Below are 21,607 nucleotides of genomic sequence, written 5' to 3'. Positions count from 1 at the left end.
AGTATTTTATTTATAAGTGTTTTATTTAGAATTTTATTGTTGGGATGATACCACTTTTCTTATTTTTTTTACTTAAGGGTTATTTTTTTAGGATTTATTTATATTTGAATTCGAGGGACACTACCACGATTTCGTTATGATAAACTTATATATATAGCTTGAAAAAGTTTTCTTCCGGTTTCTTTAAATTATTTCTTTTTTTTTGTTGGTTTTAGGGGGTTGATTTAGTTGCATAATAATTAGAATGTGAAGACTTCTAGAATATTTATATTCTATTTTATGTTTTCAAGACATACACTTAAAGTTTCAGTCAAGAAGTCATTTTTTTAAGATTTTATCTCATAGTAGTAGGGTTGCTGGGGATATAATGAAATATATAAAATATATAATTGTTAATACTTGCCCAGTAGTAGCACTAGTATTATCTATTATAATTTTATTTATGGAGTTTCTACGGGTCGGGCTCCAATTCAGGTTAATAAAATAAAGGTTGCAAATATTAATCAAAATAATACTTGATTTAATGGATAAAATTGTAGTCCACGAAAATTTCTTTTATGGTGTATTGGTATAATAAATAAAATTATAATAGATAATACTAGTGCTACTACTCCTCCAAGCTTATTTGGGATTGATCGTAGAATGGCGTATGCAAACAGAAAGTATCACTCTGGTTGAATGTGTACTGGGGTTACTAGTGGATTTGCAGGGGTAAAGTTTTCAGGGTCTCCTAGGGTTGTTGGAAATATTAATGAGAGTTGTATTAGTCTTAAAATTATAAGTATAAACCCTAATATATCTTTTATTGAGAAGTATGGGTGGAATGGAATTTTATCCATGTTGCTATTAATAGATAGTGGATTATTAGACCCAGTTTGATGCAAGAAAAGTAGATGAATTATGGATATTGCTATTAAAATAAATGGTAATAAAAAATGAAAGGCGAAGAATCGAGTTAGTGTAGCACTATCTACTGCAAATCCCCCCCAAATTCATTGGACTAACGTAGTCCCTAAATATGGAATTGCCGAGAGTAAATTAGTAATTACTGTGGCACCTCAAAATTATATTTGCCCTCATGGTAATACATATCCAACAAATGCTGTTGCTATTGTTGCTAATATAATTATAACCCCAATAGATCATGTGTGAAAATATAAGTAGGATCCATAATATATTCCTCGTCCAACATGTATATATATACAAATAAAAAATATGGAGGCGCCATTAGCATGAATAGTTCGTAGTATTCACCCATAATTCACATCTCGGCAGATGTGTATTACTCTAGAAAAGGCTAAATCTGTTCTTGAAATATAATGTATTGCTAAAAAAAGACCTGTTAAGATTTGGATTGAAAGACATATTCCTATGAGTGAGCCAAAATTTCATCAATAGGAAATATTTAGTGGGGCTGGCAAGTCTACTAATGCATTATTTGCTAATTTGAGTAGAGGGTGATAAATCCGTGCTGGTTTTGTCATTTGTAATTATTTAATTATTTTTAGAGGCCCATGTGAAAGTCTAGTAATTTTTACAATTGAAATTAATGTAATAAATAGATATACTACTGTTATAGCAGTTATTATTATAATGGATTCATTGTATAATTTTATTCCTGGTAAGGGTGGTGTATTTCTTCAGGTTGTATAAGTATCTATATTTTGTAGTATTGAGGGGGTTAATAATGGGTCTATTATTTTTAATATAAATAAACATAATAATATTAAAGTTACACTCATAATTATTATTTTTGTTCTTATTTTAAATATTTCATTTGGTGTAAGTCTTGTTGTATAAATAAATAGAACTAATATTCCTCCTAAAAATACTAGAAATAATACATAGGAAAGTCATGTGGATTTTAAAAATGTGGATATTGTTAGGCATGCAGTAATAGTTTGTATAATTAGTGTGATCCCCATAGATAGTTAATGTGTTATATATAATATTATTAGTGCTAATATTAATATAACAGTGATTAGTATTAATTGTATTTTAATATCAAGGGGAAGTTTAATAAAAATATTGGCTTTGGGAGCTAATGATGATGTAATTATATCTTCCATGATGTTTTTAGAATTATTAATTCATTAATGATTTACAAGACCATTGTTTTTATTAAACTATAAAAACTTATGTTAAGAGTATTATTTATATTATTTATTTTATTTACTAGATTTTTATGCTTTATTTCTCAACGTAGGCACTTATTAGTAACTCTATTAAGACTTGAATTTATTGTGTTATCCTTATATTTATATATAACTTATTATTTTATTAATAATCAGGAAGAAGCTTATTTTTGTTTATTATTTATTTCGTTTTGTGTATGTGAGGGGGCTCTTGGTCTATCTGTTATAGTATCAGTTACACGTACTCATGGTAATGATTATTTTAATTCTTTTGTATTATTGAAATGTTAAAATATATTTTTTATTTTATATTTTTAATCCTTTTGAGATTTAATAGTTCTTTATGAATGGTGGTTCAAATTTCTATTATTTTTGGTTGTTTTTGTTTTTATTAATAATATGATTTGGTATCGGAGTATGGGGGGCTGGTTATTTTATTGGCTTAGATGTGATGTCTTACTCTTTAATTTTGCTTAGCATTTGAATTATTTTTTTAATAATAGTGGCTAGAAATAGTATTATATCTATTTATTTTTATCCTTGTAAATTTATATTTTTGTTAATTATTTTATTATTTTTGTTAATATTAACTTTTATAAGAATAATTTTTTTATTTTATTTGTTTTTTGAGGGATCATTAGTACCTACTTTATTTTTAATTTTAGGGTGAGGGTATCAGCCAGAACGAGTACAAGCGGGGGTATATTTACTTTTTTATACATTACTTGCTTCTTTACCTCTTTTGGTTGGTATTTTTATGTTAAATTATAAGGTGGGGGGTTTATATATATATATATTTAGATATATTAATATTGATATATTAGAATGGTGTTTGCCTTTTTAGTAAAAATACCTATATTTTTGGTTCATTTGTGATTACCTAGGGCTCATGTTGAGGCTCCAGTTAGTGGGTCTATGATTTTGGCTGGGATTTTATTAAAGCTCGGAGGGTATGGGATTTTGCGAATTATTTCTTGTATTGAGAGATTAGCTGTTAAATATAATATTTTTTGATTTGGTATTAGCATTGTTGGAATTTGAATAATTAGTCTTGTTTGTATACGTCAAATTGATTTAAAGGCTTTGGTTGCATATTCATCTGTAGCACATATAGGTCTTGTTTTGATGGGGATTATAACTATAGGGGCATGAGGAATAAATGGTAGTCTTACTTTAATAGTAGCACATGGTCTTTGTTCTTCTGGAATATTTTGTCTAGTAAATATTACTTATGAACGATTAGGTAGTCGTAGTATATTAATTAATAGGGGGATAATTAGTTATATTCCTAGATTATCTTTATGATGATTTATATTGAGAATTACTAATATAGCTGCCCCCCCTTCTATTAATCTGTTGGGTGAAATTAGTCTATTAAATAGAATTATTGGGTGATCCTACTTTAGTTTTGTAGGTGTTGCATTACTCTCCTTTTTAAGTGCTTGTTATACTTTATATTTATATTCTTACACTCAACATGGAATATACTACTCTGTTGTATTTTCTTGCTGAAGAAGTAACACTCGTGAATATTTATTATTATTTTGTCATTTATTTCCATTAAATTTTTTAATTGTTTTTTGTTCTCCAATATTTCATTGAATTTAAATTATTTAAGTAGTTTAAGTAGAATAGTAAGTTGTGGACTTACTGGTAGCTAAAAAGTTCTTAGATCAATGGTTTTTAATTTTTTTATTACAAGTATAGTATCAATTATTTTATTAATTAGTAGAATAATTTTATTATTATTAGGGATAATATTTTTAATTAGGGATATTACAATTTTTATTGAGTGAAATATTGTTAATTTGAATAGTTCTAGTATTATCATAACAATATTATTTGATTGAATATCTTTAATTTTTATAGGATTAGTTATATATATCTCTTCTATGGTTATTAATTATAGAGGTTCTTATATAGAAGGGGATTATAATATAAATCGATTTATTATTTTAGTTTTATTATTTGTCGGGTCTATAATGTTTTTAATTATTTCTCCTAATATTATTAGAATTATTTTAGGATGGGATGGTCTAGGACTAGTTTCTTACTGCCTAGTAATTTATTATCAGAATGTTCGTTCCTATTCTGCTGGAATATTAACTGCTTTGTCTAACCGAATTGGTGATGTATTTATTTTATTATCTATTGCTTGAATATTAAATTATGGTAGCTGAAATTATATCTATTATTTATGATTAGTTTCTGACTTTGATATAATATTAATTACTAGATTTATTATTATTGCTGGGATAACAAAGAGTCCACAAATTCCATTTTCTGCATGATTGCCGGCAGCTATGGCTGCACCCACCCCAGTTTCTGCATTAGTTCATTCTTCTACTTTGGTTACTGCTGGAGTTTATTTATTAATTCGTTTTGGAGATATACTGATATATATATACTGTTTTTGGTAGGATACTCTTATTACTGTCAGGGTTAACTATATTTATAGCTGGGGTTGGTGCTAATTTTGAATATGATTTGAGGAAAATTATTGCTTTATCTACATTAAGACAACTTGGGTTAATAATGTTAACATTATCTGTGGGGTTAAAGGAGTTATCATTTTTCCATTTATTGACACATGCTATATTTAAGTCTTTATTGTTTTTATGTGCCGGTGTAGTTATTCATGTAATAGGGGATGTTCAGGATATTCGTTGTATGGGGGGTCTAATTAATAAAATACCAATAACTATTTCTTGTATAATAATTTCTAGTCTTGCCTTATGTGGAATACCGTTTTTGGCTGGGTTTTATTCTAAGGATTTAATTTTGGAAATATTAAGTATATCTTCTTTTAATTTAGTAATATTTGTTTTATTATGAGTTTCTACGGGTATAACTATAGCCTATAGTTTTCGATTAAATTATTATTTAGTTGGTAAATCTTATAGAGGTATATCATTTCAATTCTTTTCAGATGATGGGGGATGAGGCATATTTAAAGGTATGTTAGGCCTATTATTCTTATCTATTGTAGGTGGTTCTGGGTTAATATGATTAATATTTCCTTCTGTTTTTGTTATTATTATCCCACTTAGTTTGAAAATAGGGGCAATTATATGTATTTTATTGGGAGTGTGAATTGGGTATAATATTACATCTTTCTTGTTCGAAATTTATCCATTTTTTAATAATAAAATAATATATTATTTATTAGGGGGGATATGATTTTTACCTTATTTATCCTCTGGTGGATTAATTGGTAGTTCATTTATTACTGGAGGTCTATATATTAAGGCTGTTGATTATGGATGAAGTGAACTTATGGGGGGACAGGGAGTCTATAAATATATAAGGAGTGGTTCTTTAAATATCCAATTAATACATTCTAATTATTTTAATATTTATTTTATATTTTCATTTTTAATAGTAATTTTATTAATAATTTATATGTGTTTATATAGCTTATAATAAAGCATAATATTGAAGTTATTAGGAAGGATAAAATAATTCTATAGGCATTTCTTGAACTTATTTAAAGTTCAGCTTTATCATGAAAAGATAATGTAATTTTATACTAAAGAAATAGTGTGAGAGTATTAATGGAGTTTCACCACTAAAGATGGAAGTTAGCAGCCCCCACTTAATAATATACCCCTTAACTGAGGAGATAATCCTAATTTTATTATTAACATTAATATGCCGCCTTCCTTTGGCTTCAGTCAAATAAGCAAGGGTAATATATACCAATTTATTCAGGTCGAAGCTGATTGCTTTTGCTTCTTGCTCAATAAAGTAAATTGAACTATTCAATACCTTTTGAATGCAACTCAAATATTATTATTAACTATTACTCTAGCATGCTCATTCTAGTGATCCTTGGGTTCATTCATGATATAAACCTAAAAGCAAGATTAATAGGAATAGGAGTCTAACACATATTCAATATATTAGTTTTGAATTAGTAATAATAACTGTTATTGGTAATAGTAATACAATTTCTACATCAAAAATTAGAAAAATTACTGCAATTAGAAAGAATTTTATAGAGAATGGAATTCGTGCTGAGGATTTTGGGTCAAATCCACACTCAAACGGTGATCTTTTTTCTCGGTCTGTAATTATTTTTTTTGATAGTAATGTGGATAATATTATTACAATTGAGGTAATTATTATAATTAATAATGAGGTACTTATGATTATATTAATTATTTACTTTATTTTATTATAATCTTTTTAATTGGAAGTTAAGCGTACTTTAAATATACTAAGTAAATTATCTACCTCATCAGTAAATTGAAATATAAAGGAATAATCATACTACATCTACGAAATGTCAATATCAGGCTGCTGCTTCAAATCCGAAGTGATGTGTTGGTGAAAAATGGCATAAGATGTGTCGAGCTAAACATACCCCTAGGAATGTTGATCCAATAATAACATGTAACCCATGAAATCCTGTTGCTATAAAGAATGTGGATCCATATACTGCATCAGCGATAGTAAAGGGGGATTCATAATATTCATATGCCTGAAGAATAGTAAAATATATTCCTAATATTAGTGTTAATATAAGGGCTTGCGTTGTATGTGAGTGGTTTTTTTCTAATAACCCATGATGGGCTCATGTTACTGTTACTCCTGAGGCTAGTAAAATTGCTGTATTTAATAAAGGTACTTGTATTGGGTTAAATGGAGTAATTCCCCTTGGTGGTCATAATATCCCCAGTTCAATTGTTGGGGATAATCTTCTATGGAAAAATGCTCAAAAGAAGGATACAAAAAATAATACCTCTGAGATAATAAATAGAATTATGCCCCATCGTAGTCCTATTATAACTTGATATGTTCCCTCTCGTGAAATATCTCGTCATCATTGAATTATTGTAAGAAGTATAGTTGTTATTCCTATTGATAATAGAATTATATTTTGTTGGTGAAATCATCTAATTATCCCTGTTGTTAATATTATTGCTCTAATAGCTCCTGTTGCTGGTCATGGGCTTTGATCTACTAGGTGATATGGGTGGTTTTGGTTTGCTGACATTGTTTATTTTGATTCTCTAGAATAAATAGCAATTAATAAGGCAAATACATAAGATTGGATAAATGCTACGGCTGTTTCTATAATAATTAATATAATTTGTGCTAAAATTAATATTGAAAGTCCAATAATTTCTAATATTGTTCCTGTATTTCCAATTATTGATATTATTAAATGTCCAACTATTATGTTTGCTGCTAGTCGCACTGATAGAGTTATTGGACGAATTAGATTTCTAATTATTTCAATACCTACTATAATTGGTATTAATAGTGCTGGCACACCTTCCGGTACTAGGTGTGCTAATATATGTTTTGTATTATTGATTCACCCAAATAATATAAATGATAATCATATTGGTAGGGCCAGGGTTAGGGTAAATACTAAGTGACTTGATCTAGTAAATACATAGGGTAGTAATCCTATTGAATTATTAAATAAGATTATTGAAAATATACTAATAAATATTAGGGTTCTTCCCTGGTGACTAATTATCCCTAAAAATGTTTTAAATTCTTCATGTAACTTTATTATTATTATGTTATATAATATAGAGGTTCGTGATTGTATTAATCAAAATGGGGCTGGGATTATTAATAATCCCAGGAATGTTCTTATTCAATTTAGTGATATATTTATAATTGATGATGTTGGATCGAATGATGAAAATAATCTTGTTATCATTTTCAGTATTTAATTTTTGGTTTATTTTCTATTTTAAAGTTGTTACTATTTAATAATTTATTATAATTATAATAATTGATGATTATAAATAGAAAATAAATTGATATAAATATTATAAATAGAATAATTCAATTTAATGGGTATATTTGTGGAATAAAAAAGTATCTATAAAGATAATTTAGGTTTGACATTCCTATGTTATAGATTAACTAACTCTTTTCATTAGAAGTAGTTGTTATATTACTATTTTGTGGTTTAAGAGACCATTACTTACTTTTCAGTCATCTAATGATTCTTGTATAATTTTTATTAGTCAATTAATAAAAGATTTGTGAGTTGTAGTTTCAACAATAATTGGTATGAATCTATGATTAGAACCACAAATTTCTGAACATTGTCCGAAAAATAAGCCAATTCGACTAATATTTACTCCTGCCTGGTTAAGTCGTCCTGGGGTGGCATCTATTTTAATCCCTATGGATGGTATGGCTCATGAGTGTAATACATCTGCAGATGTAGTTAGTACTCGGATATCTATGTTAATTGGTAATACTGTTCGATTATCTACATCTAATAATCGAAATGAGTCTATAGATATTTCATTTGTTGGGGATATATATGAGTCAAATTCTGCCCTTATAAAATCGGAGTATTCATAACTTCAATATCATTGATGTCCAATAGTTTTAAGGGTCAATGAAGGTTGATTAATTTCATCTAATAAGTATAATAAACGTAGAGAGGGTAGGGCAATAAAAACTAGGGTAATTGCTGGTATAATTGTTCATATTGTTTCTAATGTTTGTCCTTCTAAAAGTATTCGGTTTGTTAATTTGTTATTAAATAATGATGCTATTAAGTATCCTACTAATACTGTAATTATAATTAAAATTAATATTGTGTGGTCATGGAAAAATATTATTTGTTCTATTAATGGGGAGGATCTATCTTGTAATCCTACTTGATTTCAGGTTGCCACTTTTAAGTAAGGGATATTCCTTATATTTGAAGCTTAAATTCAATGCACTTCTCTGCCACCTTAAAAATTAGTTGTTAGTAAGTAGTATTGGGAGTTCTGAATATGTATGTTCAGAGGGAGGTGACATTTGATACCATTCAATTGATGATGCTTGTTGTAGATTAAATAATGTTGGTCGGGCACTTGTCATACCTTCTCAGGTAATAAATATTATAATAATTACTGCTGTAAATGATAAGATTGATCCTAATCTTGAAACAACATTTCATATTGTATATGCATCTGGATAATCCGAATATCGTCGCGGTATTCCTCTTAATCCTAGAAAATGTTGTGGGAAGAATGTTAAGTTAACTCCAATAAATATTGAGATAAATTGAATTTTTAATCAATCTGGATTACTCCTGTAAATAATGGAAATCAATGTACTAGTCCTGCTATAATAGCAAATACTGCTCCTATAGATAATACATAATGAAAATGTGCTACAACATAGTATGTGTCATGCAGCACAATGTCTAGTGATGAATTTGCTAATACTACTCCTGTTAATCCCCCTATTGTAAATAAGAAAATAAATCCTAATGCTCATAATATTGATGGAGAGTAATTAATTTGTGTTCCATGTAGTGTTGCAATTCATCTAAATACCTTAATTCCTGTTGGTACAGCGATAATTATTGTAGCTGCAGTAAAATATGCTCGAGTATCAACATCTATTCCTACAGTAAATATATGATGTGCTCATACAATAAATCCTAGGAACCCAATTGCTATTATTGCATAAATTATTCCAAGAACTCCAAATGTTTCTTTTTTACCTCTTTCTTGAGTTACAATATGTGAAATTATTCCAAATCCCGGTAGAATTAGAATATATACTTCTGGGTGTCCAAAGAATCAGAATAGGTGTTGATATAAGATTGGGTCTCCACCACCAGATGGGTCAAAAAATGAGGTATTTAAATTTCGATCTGTTAATAGCATTGTAATTGCTCCTGCTAGAACTGGTAGTGATAATAATAGTAGAACTGCAGTGATTACTACTGACCATACGAATAATGGTACTCGTTCTATGGATATTCCTATAGTTCGTATATTAATTACTGTTGTAATAAAATTTACTGCCCCTAGAATAGAGGATACTCCTGCTAAATGTAATGAAAAAATTGATAAATCTACAGAGGCTCCGGCATGTGCAATTCCTGCAGATAGGGGAGGATATACTGTTCAACCAGTTCCTGCACCACTCTCTACAATTCTTCCTGATAATAGTAGAGTTAATGATGGAGGTAGTAATCAAAATCTTATATTATTTAATCGTGGGAAGGCTATGTCTGGGGCTCCAATTATTAAAGGTACTAGTCAGTTTCCAAATCCCCCAATTATAATAGGTATTACTATGAAAAAAATTATAATAAATGCGTGTGCAGTTACAATCACATTGTAGATCTGATCATCTCCAATTAAACTTCCTGGTTGGCCTAATTCTATACGGATTAAGATACTTAATGATGTTCCAACTATTCCTGATCATACTCCGAAAATTAAATATATTGTACCAATATCTTTATGGTTAGTAGAAAATAATCATCGTTGCAAGAATGAGATGACTGAAGTTATAGGTGATAAACTGTAAATTTATGTATGAGTTTAAAACTCTCTCATTAAATTTTGGCTTTATAGTTAAGAATAATAATTTTGAACTGCAATTTCAGGGTGATACATATATGTATTAAGGCCTAAAAGAGTACCCCTTATTTATGACTTTGAAGGTCATTAGTTTAAAATTAACTTAAGACCTTATAAAGATTTTATAGAGATATGTAAATTGGTTGGATTATAGGTAGTCCACATACTGAGAGAAAAATTGTAACTACTGATAATACTTGTTCTTTTAATTTTAAGTAATGATATTCCATATATTAGTTTTATAATTTATTAAAATTGATGTAAGTGAGGTTCGTAAGTAATAATATAAGGTTAGCAACGATATGCTAATTAGGATTATAATTATAATTAATTGCTTAAAGTTGGTTGTTTGGATAATGACTATCCATTTTGGTAAAAACCCTAGTAGAGGTGGTAGTCCACCAAGAGATAATATTGATATGAATAAAGATATTTTTTTAATGGGCGGAAGTTTTAATATAAACAGTTGATGGACGTAGTATGTTTTGTTTATTGAAAATAACATAATGGTAGAGGTAGTTATAAGGATGTATAGTAGTAAATATGTTAACCAGGTATTATCTTCTGATGTTATTCTTAGAATAATTCATGATATGTGGTTAATTGATGAAAAGGCTATAATTTTTCGTAACGAGGTTTGATTTAATCCTCCAATTGCTCCAATAATTGCTGATGTTCTAATTGTTAAAATTAAAATTATGTTTAAATTGTCAATTACATAACTAAGCAATGTTGATGGAGCAATTTTTTGAATAGTTGTTATTACTAGGCAGTTAATTCATGTTATTCCTTCTATAACTTCTGGTATTCAAATGTGAAATGGAGCAGCTCCTATTTTTATTAATAAAGCTATGGTTAAAAGCTGGATCTGTATATTGAAGTTTGCAGCATTAATTATAATTAATGCTGCAGCCAAAATTATTGATGATGCTAATGCTTGAATTAGGAAGTATTTAAGTGATGCTTCTGTATTTCGTTGATTATTTGGTGTAGAAATTAATGGGATAAAAGATATTAGATTAATTTCAAAGCCTATTCAGGCTGCATATCATGAGGTGGAAGAAATAGAAAGGAGGGTTCCTATTGTGAGGGTCAATAGGAATATTATTTTCTTGGGGGTTGTGAGCATTAAAAAGGGAAGGATTAATTATAGACCTTCATATGTGGGGTATGAGCCCTCTAGCTTAATTAGCTTACCTTTTTATTATATTTTGGTGTATGATGCACTATGGGGTTTGATACCATTGGAGAAAGTTTAATTCTTTCAATTATAAAAATTCATTTTTGTTACAAATAAATTAATAAGAACATGTTAAATTTCATGTATACTTTACCCTATCATGGTAATCCTTTTTCAGACATCTTATTTATATATAAGTTATAATAGTGGGTTAATAATACTATTTATTAGACTTTTATTGTTATGATCAATAAGTAGAACCTATTTATTAAATAATATAAAATACTTCAGAATCCTTTTTAATTTTATCCAATTTTTTTTAAGTTTTTGTAGTCTAACTTAAAGTAATTGACTTAATTAACATGTCATTTTAATACTTATTGAGTCTAGAGAAAAAAGAAGTTAATATATCTATATAGAACACAATTTTGAGGGAAAAAAAAATGTGTTCTATATAGTATGGGAAAGTGAGTAAAAATAAAAAGGGAGGAAATTTTCGTGAGATAATTTCTAATTATAATTTAATTTAATATAATACATACTATATAATAATAAAGAACCTCTCTTTATATTTTAGAACTAAAGTTTTATTCTAGCTTAAAATTCCCTAGTTAAATTTTACATATGTATTTATTAAAGAGAGGGAAAATTTCCGCCAATTTTTTATGGGTTGAGACGGTGTATTTGAATTTAGTTCGCAGTGTGTGGTTTTGTTTAATTTTAATGTAAATTAGATTACAGGATTTTAAATTTTAATATTTATTTTGTCCGGCTAAATTCGTGCCAGCTGCCGCGGTTAGACGTGGGGACATAAGTGGAGAGTTGTTGGCTTAATTGTAGTAATAATTGATTTTTGGTTGTTTATATTTTATTTATTAGGTGAAATTTTTAATATAATTTGTTCTTTATTTTTATTAATTCTATAAAGGTGATATGTTAAACTAGGATTAGATACCCTATTATTATCATTGTAAATTTGGTTTGAGTAGTATTAGTTATGATCTTGAAACTCAAAGAATTTGGCGGTGCTTTATTCTATTTAGAGGAACCTGTCCCGTAATCGATATTCCGCGTTTTATTTGACCTATTATTGTAAAGTATCAGTTTGTATACCACCGTAATTTGAATATTTAAATATATATATTCTTTTTTTCTGTTGAAATATATTTCAGGTCAAGGTGCAGCTTATTAGTGGGTGGAGATGGTTACATTATGTTGATTTGGATAATATATTGAAATTATATTTGAAATTGGATTTAATTGAAATTTTGTTTTAGAATAACATTTTGGTTTATTAGCTCTAGGGCATGCACACATCGCCCGTCGCTCTCATTTATATAGGTGAGATAAGTCGTAACATAGTAGGTGTACCGGAAGGTGTACCTAGTTTGAATATAATATCAAAATATTTCTGTTAGTTAGAATATTCATTTACATTGAGTAGTTAGTCGTGCAATTCGACATATTTTGATAGAAATTTTATTACTATTTGAATTTAGTTTATAAGTTGATTTTATATGAAAAGTAATTTTATTGGGGTTGGTTATATACTTAGTGTATATGAATTAGTTTGTTATAGGTTATTAGTACAGTGTTGGGATTTATTAAATATATGAAATATTGATTTTTATTATAGGAGATGTCAATAATCGTACCTTTTGTATCAGGGAGGATTAAATTTTAATTGAATATTCTATTTTCTCGAAGGGTGAGGAGCTAGTAGACTAATTTTAAGGTAAAAGTGTTATATTTTTCTGTTAAAATTGTTATTTGTAATAAAATGTTATTCGACTTACCTTATATCTAGTTATTAGGGAATTATATTTAATATAGCTTTGCATTTTAATATTTTTTATATTAATATATATATATTATAATATTAATGTTTAGTTATGACTAGGGGGATGTGCTTCTGGTTAATATGTTGGTTATAACTTTATATTAAACTATTATATTTATTGGTTTGGAGATTGCTAATTTTTGTAATTTTGTTATAATTTATTTGAAATTTTATTAAAAATTTAGTTTGGTTTTACTTGCTTACTTAATTATATGTTTTAATTGATTTTATTTTGAAATTATGATTCTATTAGTATATTTACTTAATTAATTAAAGGAATTAGGCAAAATTTATTCTCGCCTGTTTATCAAAAACATCTTTTCATGATTTTTTATATGAAGTATAACCTGCCCAATGACATTTGTTTAATGGCCGCGGTATTTTGACCGTGCGAAGGTAGCATAATCATTAGTCTTTTAATTGGGGGCTAGAATGAATGGTTGGACGAGGAATAGACTGTCTTTAGTTAATTAATATATAATTTTACTTTAGAGTGAAAAGGCTTTATTTTTTTAAGGGGACGATAAGACCCTATAGATCTTTATATTATTTTAATGATGTTTTGATTAGTAATATAATTATATATATTATTAAATAGTATTTTGTTGGGGTGATGGGAAGATAATAATTAGCTCTTTTTTATTTAATATTCAATAATTTTTGTTATTTGGATCCATTTTTAGTGATTTAAAGAATAAGTTACCTTAGGGATAACAGCATAATCTTTCTTGAGAGATCATATCGACAGGAGGGGTTGCGACCTCGATGTTGGATTAAGATATCATTTGGGGGTAGCATTTCAAATTTGATGGTCTGTTCGACCTTTAATTTCTTACATGATCTGAGTTCAAACCGGCGTGAGCCAGGTTGGTTTCTATCTCTTAATATTAAAAGTGTTTTAGTACGAAAGGACCAAATACTTATATTATATATATAATATTGATTAATAATAATTACTATTATGGCAGAGAAGTGCATTGAATTTAGAATTCAATAATGAAGATAAATTTCTTTTTATAGTAGATGATATCAGATTTATTTATTGGAGTTATTTCTTTTATTATTTTAGTTGTATGTGTTTTAATTAGAGTTGCTTTTTTTACTTTATTTGAGCGCAGGGTTTTAGGTTATATTCAAATTCGTAAGGGGCCTAATCGGGTTGGGATTTGTGGTATTTTTCAGCCTTTTGCTGATGCAGTTAAATTATTTACTAAGGAGCAAACATTACCTACTTTGAGAAACTATTATCCATATTATATATCTCCAGTTTTTAGTTTATTTTTGTCTTTGGTTGTTTTTCCATATCACACCTTATTATTTAATTTTTATTTGGGGGTATTTTTCTTTTTATGTTGTATGAGAATAGGAGTGTATAGAGTAATATCTGCTGGGTGGGCATCTAATTCTAATTATGCGTTACTTGGGGGTCTTCGAGCCGTTGCTCAAACTATTTCTTATGAGGTTAGATTAGTATTAATTTTACTATCTTTTATTTTTTTAATTGGTGGCTATAATTTACTTTTATTTAATGTTTTTCAGGATTATTTATGGTTTATCTTTATTGCTTTACCGTTGGCGTTAGCCTGATTGAGTTCTTGTTTAGCTGAAACTAACCGGACTCCTTTTGATTTTGCTGAGGGGGAATCTGAACTTGTTTCTGGGTTTAATGTTGAGTATAGCGCTGGTGGATTTGCTTTAATTTTTATATCTGAATATGCTAGTATTTTATTTATAAGTGTTTTATTTAGAATTTTATTGTTGGGGGGATACCACTTTTCTTATTTTTTTTACTTAAGGGTTATTTTTTTAGGATTTATTTATATTTGAATTCGAGGGACACTACCACGATTTCGTTATGATAAACTTATATATTTAGCTTGAAAAGTTTTCTTCCGGTTTCTTTAAATTTTTTTTTTTTTTTTTGGTTTTAGGGGGTTGATTGTATCAATTTATATTTAGTTGCATAATAATTAGAATGTGAAGACTTCTAGAATATTTATATTCTATTTTATGTTTTCAAGACATACACTTAAAGTTTCAGTCAAGAAGTCATTTTTTTAAGATTTTATCTCATAGTAGTAGGGTTGCTGGGGATATAATGAAATATATAAAATATATAATTGTTAATACTTGCCCAGTAGTAATGTATGGAGTTTCTACGGGTCGGGCTCCAATTCAGGTTAATAAAATAAAGGTTGCAAATATTAATCAAAATAATACTTGATTTAATGGATAAAATTGTAGTCCACGAAAATTTCTTTTATGGTGTATTGGTATAATAAATAAAATTATAATAGATAATACTAGTGCTACTACTCCTCCAAGCTTATTTGGGATTGATCGTAGAATGGCGTATGCAAACAGAAAGTATCACTCTGGTTGAATGTGTACTGGGGTTACTAGTGGATTTGCAGGGGTAAAGTTTTCAGGGTCTCCTAGGGTTGTTGGAAATATTAATGAGAGTTGTATTAGTCTTAAAATTATAAGTATAAACCCTAATATATCTTTTATTGAGAAGTATGGGTGGAATGGAATTTTATCCATGTTGCTATTAATAGATAGTGGATTATTAGACCCAGCTTGATGCAAGAAAAGTAGATGAATTATGGATATTGCTATTAAAATAAATGGTAATAAAAAATGAAAGGCGAAGAATCGAGTTAGTGTAGCACTATCTACTGCAAATCCCCCCCAAATTCATTGGACTAACGTAGTCCCTAAATATGGAATTGCCGAGAGTAAATTAGTAATTACTGTGGCACCTCAAAATTATATTTGCCCTCATGGTAATACATATCCAACAAATGCTGTTGCTATTGTTGCTAATATAATTATAACCCCAATAGATCATGTGTGAAAATATAAGTAGGATCCATAATATATTCCTCGTCCAACATGTATATATATACAAATAAAAAATATGGAGGCGCCATTAGCATGAATAGTTCGTAGTATTCACCCATAATTCACATCTCGGCAGATGTGTATTACTCTAGAAAAGGCTAAATCTGTTCTTGAAATATAATGTATTGCTAAAAAAAAGACCTGTTAAGATTTGGATTGAAAGACATATTCCTATGAGTGAGCCAAAATTTCATCAATAGGAAATATTTAGTGGGGCTGGCAAGTCTACTAATGCATTATTTGCTAATTTGAGTAGAGGGTGATAAATCCGTGCTGGTTTTGTCATTTGTAATTATTTAATTATTTTTAGAGGCCCATGTGAAAGTCTAGTAATTTTTACAATTGCAATTAATGTAATAAATAGATATACTACTGTTATAGTAGTTATTATTATAATGGATTCATTGTATAATTTTATTCCTGGTAAGGGTGGTGTACTTCTTCAGGTTGTATAAGTATCTATATTTTGTAGTATTGAGGGGGTTAATAATGGGTCTATTATTATTAATATAAATAAACATAATAATATTAAAGTTACACTCATAATTATTATTTTTGTTCTTATTTTAAATATTTCATTTGGTGTAAGTCTTGTTGTATAAATAAATAGAACTAATATTCCTCCTAAAAATACTAGAAATAATACATAGGAAAGTCATGTGGATTTTAAGAATGTGGATATTGTTAGGCATGCAGTAATAGTTTGTATAATTAGTGTGATCCCCATAGACAGTGGATGTTTTATGTATAATATTATTAGTGCTAATAGTAATATAACAGTAATTAGTATTAATTTTATTTTAATATCAAGGGGTAGTTTAATAAAAATATTGGCTTTGGGAGCTAATGATGATGTAATTATATCTTCCTTGATGTTTTTAGAATTATTAATTCATTAATGATTTACAAGACCATTGTTTTTATTAAACTATAAAAACTTATGTTAAGAGTATTATTTATATTATTTATTTTATTTACTAGATTTTTATGCTATATTTCTCATCGTAGGCACTTATTAGTAACTCTATTAAGACTTGAATTTATTGTGTTATCCTTATATTTATATATAACTTATTATTTTATTAATAATCAGGAAGAAGCTTATTTTTGTTTATTATTTATTTCGTTTTGTGTATGTGAGGGGGCTCTTGGTCTATCTGTTATAGTATCAGTTACACGTACTCATGGTAAATATTATTTTAATTCTTTTGTATTATTGAAATGTTAAAATATATTTTTTATTTTATATTTTTAATCCTTTTGAGATTTAATAGTTCTTTATGAATGGTGGTTCAAATTTCTATTATTTTTGGTTGTTTTTTGTTTTTATTAATAGTATGATTTGGTATCGGAGTATGGGGGGCTGGTTATTTTATTGGCTTAGATGTGATGTCTTACTCTTTAATTTTGCTTAACATTTGAATTATTTTTTTAATAATAGTGGCTAGAAATAGTATTATATCTTTTTATTTTTATCCTTTTAGATTTATATTTTTGTTAATTATTTTATTATTATTGTTAATATTAACTTTTATAAGAATAATTTTTTTTTAATTTTATTTGTTTTTGAGGGATCATTAGTACCTACTTTATTTTTAATTTTAGGGTGAGGGTATCAGCCAGAACGAGTACAAGCGGGGGTATATTTACTTTTTTATACATTACTTGCTTCTTTACCTCTTTTGGTTGGTATTTTTATGTTAAATTATAAGGTGGGGGGTTTATATATTTATATATTTAGATATATTAATATTGATATATTAGAATGGTGTTTGCCTTTTTAGTAAAAATACCTATATTTTTGGTTCATTTGTGATTACCTAGGGCTCATGTTGAGGCTCCAGTTAGTGGGTCTATGATTTTGGCTGGGATTTTATTAAAGCTCGGAGGGTATGGGATTTTGCGAATTATTTCTTGTATTGAGAGATTAGCTGTTAAATATAATATTTTTTGATTTGGTATTAGCATTGTTGGAATTTGAATAATTAGTCTTGTTTGTATACGTCAAATTGATTTAAAGGCTTTGGTTGCATATTCATCTGTAGCACATATAGGTCTTGTTTTGATGGGGATTATAACTATAGGGGCATGAGGAATAAATGGTAGTCTTACTTTAATAGTAGCACATGGTCTTTGTTCTTCTGGAATATTTTGTCTAGTAAATATTACTTATGAACGATTAGGTAGTCGTAGTATATTAATTAATAGGGGGATAATTAGTTATATTCCTAGATTATCTTTATGATGATTTATATTGAGAATTACTAATATAGCTGCCCCCCTTCTATTAATCTGTTGGGTGAAATTAGTCTATTAAATAGAATTATTGGGTGATCCTACTTTAGTTTTGTAGGTGTTGCATTACTCTCCTTTTTAAGTGCTGGTTATACTTTACATTTATATTCTTACACTCGACATGGAATATACTACTCTGGTGTATTTTCTTGCTGAAGAAGTAACATTCGTGAATATTTATTATTATTTTGTCATTTATTTCCATTAAATTTTTTAATTGTTTTTTGTTCTCCAATATTTCATTGAATTTAAATTATTTAAGTAGTTTAAGTAGAATAGTAAGTTGTGGACTTACTGGTAGCTAAAAAGTTCTTAGATCAATGGTTTTTAATTTTTTTATTACAAGTATAGTATCAATTATTTTATTAATTAGTAGAATAATTTTATTATTATTAGGGATAATATTTTTAATTAGGGATATTACAATTTTTATTGAGTGAAATATTGTTAATTTGAATAGTTCTAGTATTATCATAACAATATTATTTGATTGAATATCTTTAATTTTTATAGGATTAGTTATATATATCTCTTCTATGGTTATTAATTATAGAGGTTCTTATATAGAAGGGGATTATAATATAAATCGATTTATTATTTTAGTTTTATTATTTGTCGGGTCTATAATGTTTTTAATTATTTCTCCTAATATTATTAGAATTATTTTAGGATGGGATGGTCTAGGACTAGTTTCTTACTGCCTAGTAATTTATTATCAGAATGTTCGTTCCTATTCTGCTGGAATATTAACTGCTTTGTCTAACCGAATTGGTGATGTATTTATTTTATTATCTATTGCTTGAATATTAAATTATGGTAGCTGAAATTATATCTATTATTTATGATTAGTTTCTGACTTTGATATAATATTAATTACTAGATTTATTATTATTGCTGGGATAACAAAGAGTGCACAAATTCCATTTTCTGCATGATTGCCGGCAGCTATGGCTGCACCCACCCCAGTTTCTGCATTAGTTCATTCTTCTACTTTGGTTACTGCTGGAGTTTATTTATTAATTCGTTTTGGAGATATACTGATATATATATACTGTTTTTGGTAGGATACTCTTATTACTGTCAGGGTTAACTATATTTATAGCTGGGGTTGGTGCTAATTTTGAATATGATTTGAGGAAAATTATTGCTTTATCTACATTAAGACAACTTGGGTTAATAATGTTAACATTATCTGTGGGGTTAAAGGAGTTATCATTTTTCCATTTATTGACACATGCTATATTTAAGTCTTTATTGTTTTTATGTGCCGGTGTAGTTATTCATGTAATAGGGGATGTTCAGGATATTCGTTGTATGGGGGGTCTAATTAATAAAATACCAATAACTATTTCTTGTATAATAATTTCTAGTCTTGCCTTATGTGGAATACCGTTTTTGGCTGGGTTTTATTCTAAGGATTTAATTTTGGAAATATTAAGTATATCTTCTTTTAATTTAGTAATATTTGTTTTATTATGAGTTTCTACGGGTATAACTATAGCCTATAGTTTTCGATTAAATTATTATTTAGTTGGTAAATCTTATAGAGGTATATCATTTCAATTCTTTTCAGATGATGGGGGATGAGGCATATTTAAAGGTATGTTAGGCCTATTATTCTTATCTATTGTAGGTGGTTCTGGGTTAATATGATTAATATTTCCTTCTGTTTTTGTTATTATTATCCCACTTAGTTTGAAAATAGGGGCAATTATATGTATTTTATTGGGAGGGTGAATTGGGTATAATATTACATCTTTCTTGTTCGAAATTTATCCATTTTTTAATAATAAAATAATATATTATTTATTAGGGGGGATATGATTTTTACCTTATTTATCCTCTGGTGGATTAATTGGTAGTTCATTTATTACTGGAGGTCTATATATTAAGGCTGTTGATTATGGATGAAGTGAACTTATGGGGGGACAGGGAGTCTATAAATATATAAGGAGTGGTTCTTTAAATATCCAATTAATACATTCTAATTATTTTAATATTTATTTTATATTTTCATTTTTAATAGTAATTTTATTAATAATTTATATGTGTTTATATAGCTTATAATAAAGCATAATATTGAAGTTATTAGGAAGGATAAAATAATTCTATAGGCATTTCTTGAACTTATTTAAAGTTCAGCTTTATCATGAAAAGATAATGTAATTTTATACTAAAGAAATAGTGTGAGAGTATTAATGGAGTTTCACCACTAAAGATGGAAGTTAGCAGCCCCCACTTAATAATATACCCCTTAACTGAGGAGATAATCCTAATTTTATTATTAACATTAATATGCCGCCTTCCTTTGGCTTCAGTCAAATAAGCAAGGGTAATATATACCAATTTATTCAGGTCGAAGCTGATTGCTTTTGCTTCTTGCTCAATAAAGTAAATTGAACTATTCAATACCTTTTGAATGCAACTCAAATATTATTATTAACTATTACTCTAGCATGCTCATTCTAGTGATCCTTGGGTTCATTCATGATATAAACCTAAAAGCAAGATTAATAGGAATAGGAGTCTAACACATATTCAATATATTAGTTTTGAATTAGTAATAATAACTGTTATTGGTAATAGTAATACAATTTCTACATCAAAAATTAGAAAAATTACTGCAATTAGAAAGAATTTTATAGAGAATGGAATTCGTGCTGAGGATTTTGGGTCAAATCCACACTCAAACGGTGATCTTTTTTCTCGGTCTGTAATTATTTTTTTTGATAGTAATGTGGATAATATTATTACAATTGAGGTAATTATTATAATTAATAATGAGGTACTTATGATTATATTAATTATTTACTTTATTTTATTATAATCTTTTTAATTGGAAGTTAAGCGTACTTTAAATATACTAAGTAAATTATCTACCTCATCAGTAAATTGAAATATA

General features: G+C 27.7%; 2 pseudogenes; both read left to right on the top strand.

The window, feature by feature from the left end:
* The first annotated feature begins 3,811 nt into the window (after positions 1 to 3,811).
* LOC145982868 (NADH-ubiquinone oxidoreductase chain 5 pseudogene) lies at positions 3,812 to 5,228 on the top strand (annotated as a pseudogene).
* A 13,797-nt stretch (positions 5,229 to 19,025) lies between these two features.
* LOC145982867 (NADH-ubiquinone oxidoreductase chain 5 pseudogene) lies at positions 19,026 to 20,529 on the top strand (annotated as a pseudogene).
* Positions 20,530 to 21,607: the final 1,078 nt, after the last annotated feature.

The sequence above is a fragment of the Lepisma saccharinum genome, unplaced genomic scaffold, assembly GCF_977018435.1.
Source record: "Lepisma saccharinum unplaced genomic scaffold, izLepSacc3.1 HAP1_SCAFFOLD_459, whole genome shotgun sequence".
Classification (NCBI taxonomy): Eukaryota; Metazoa; Arthropoda; class Insecta; order Zygentoma; family Lepismatidae; genus Lepisma; species Lepisma saccharinum.
The sequence above is the reverse complement of the archived record's forward strand: the minus strand, read 5'-3'. Positions and strand labels throughout refer to the sequence as shown.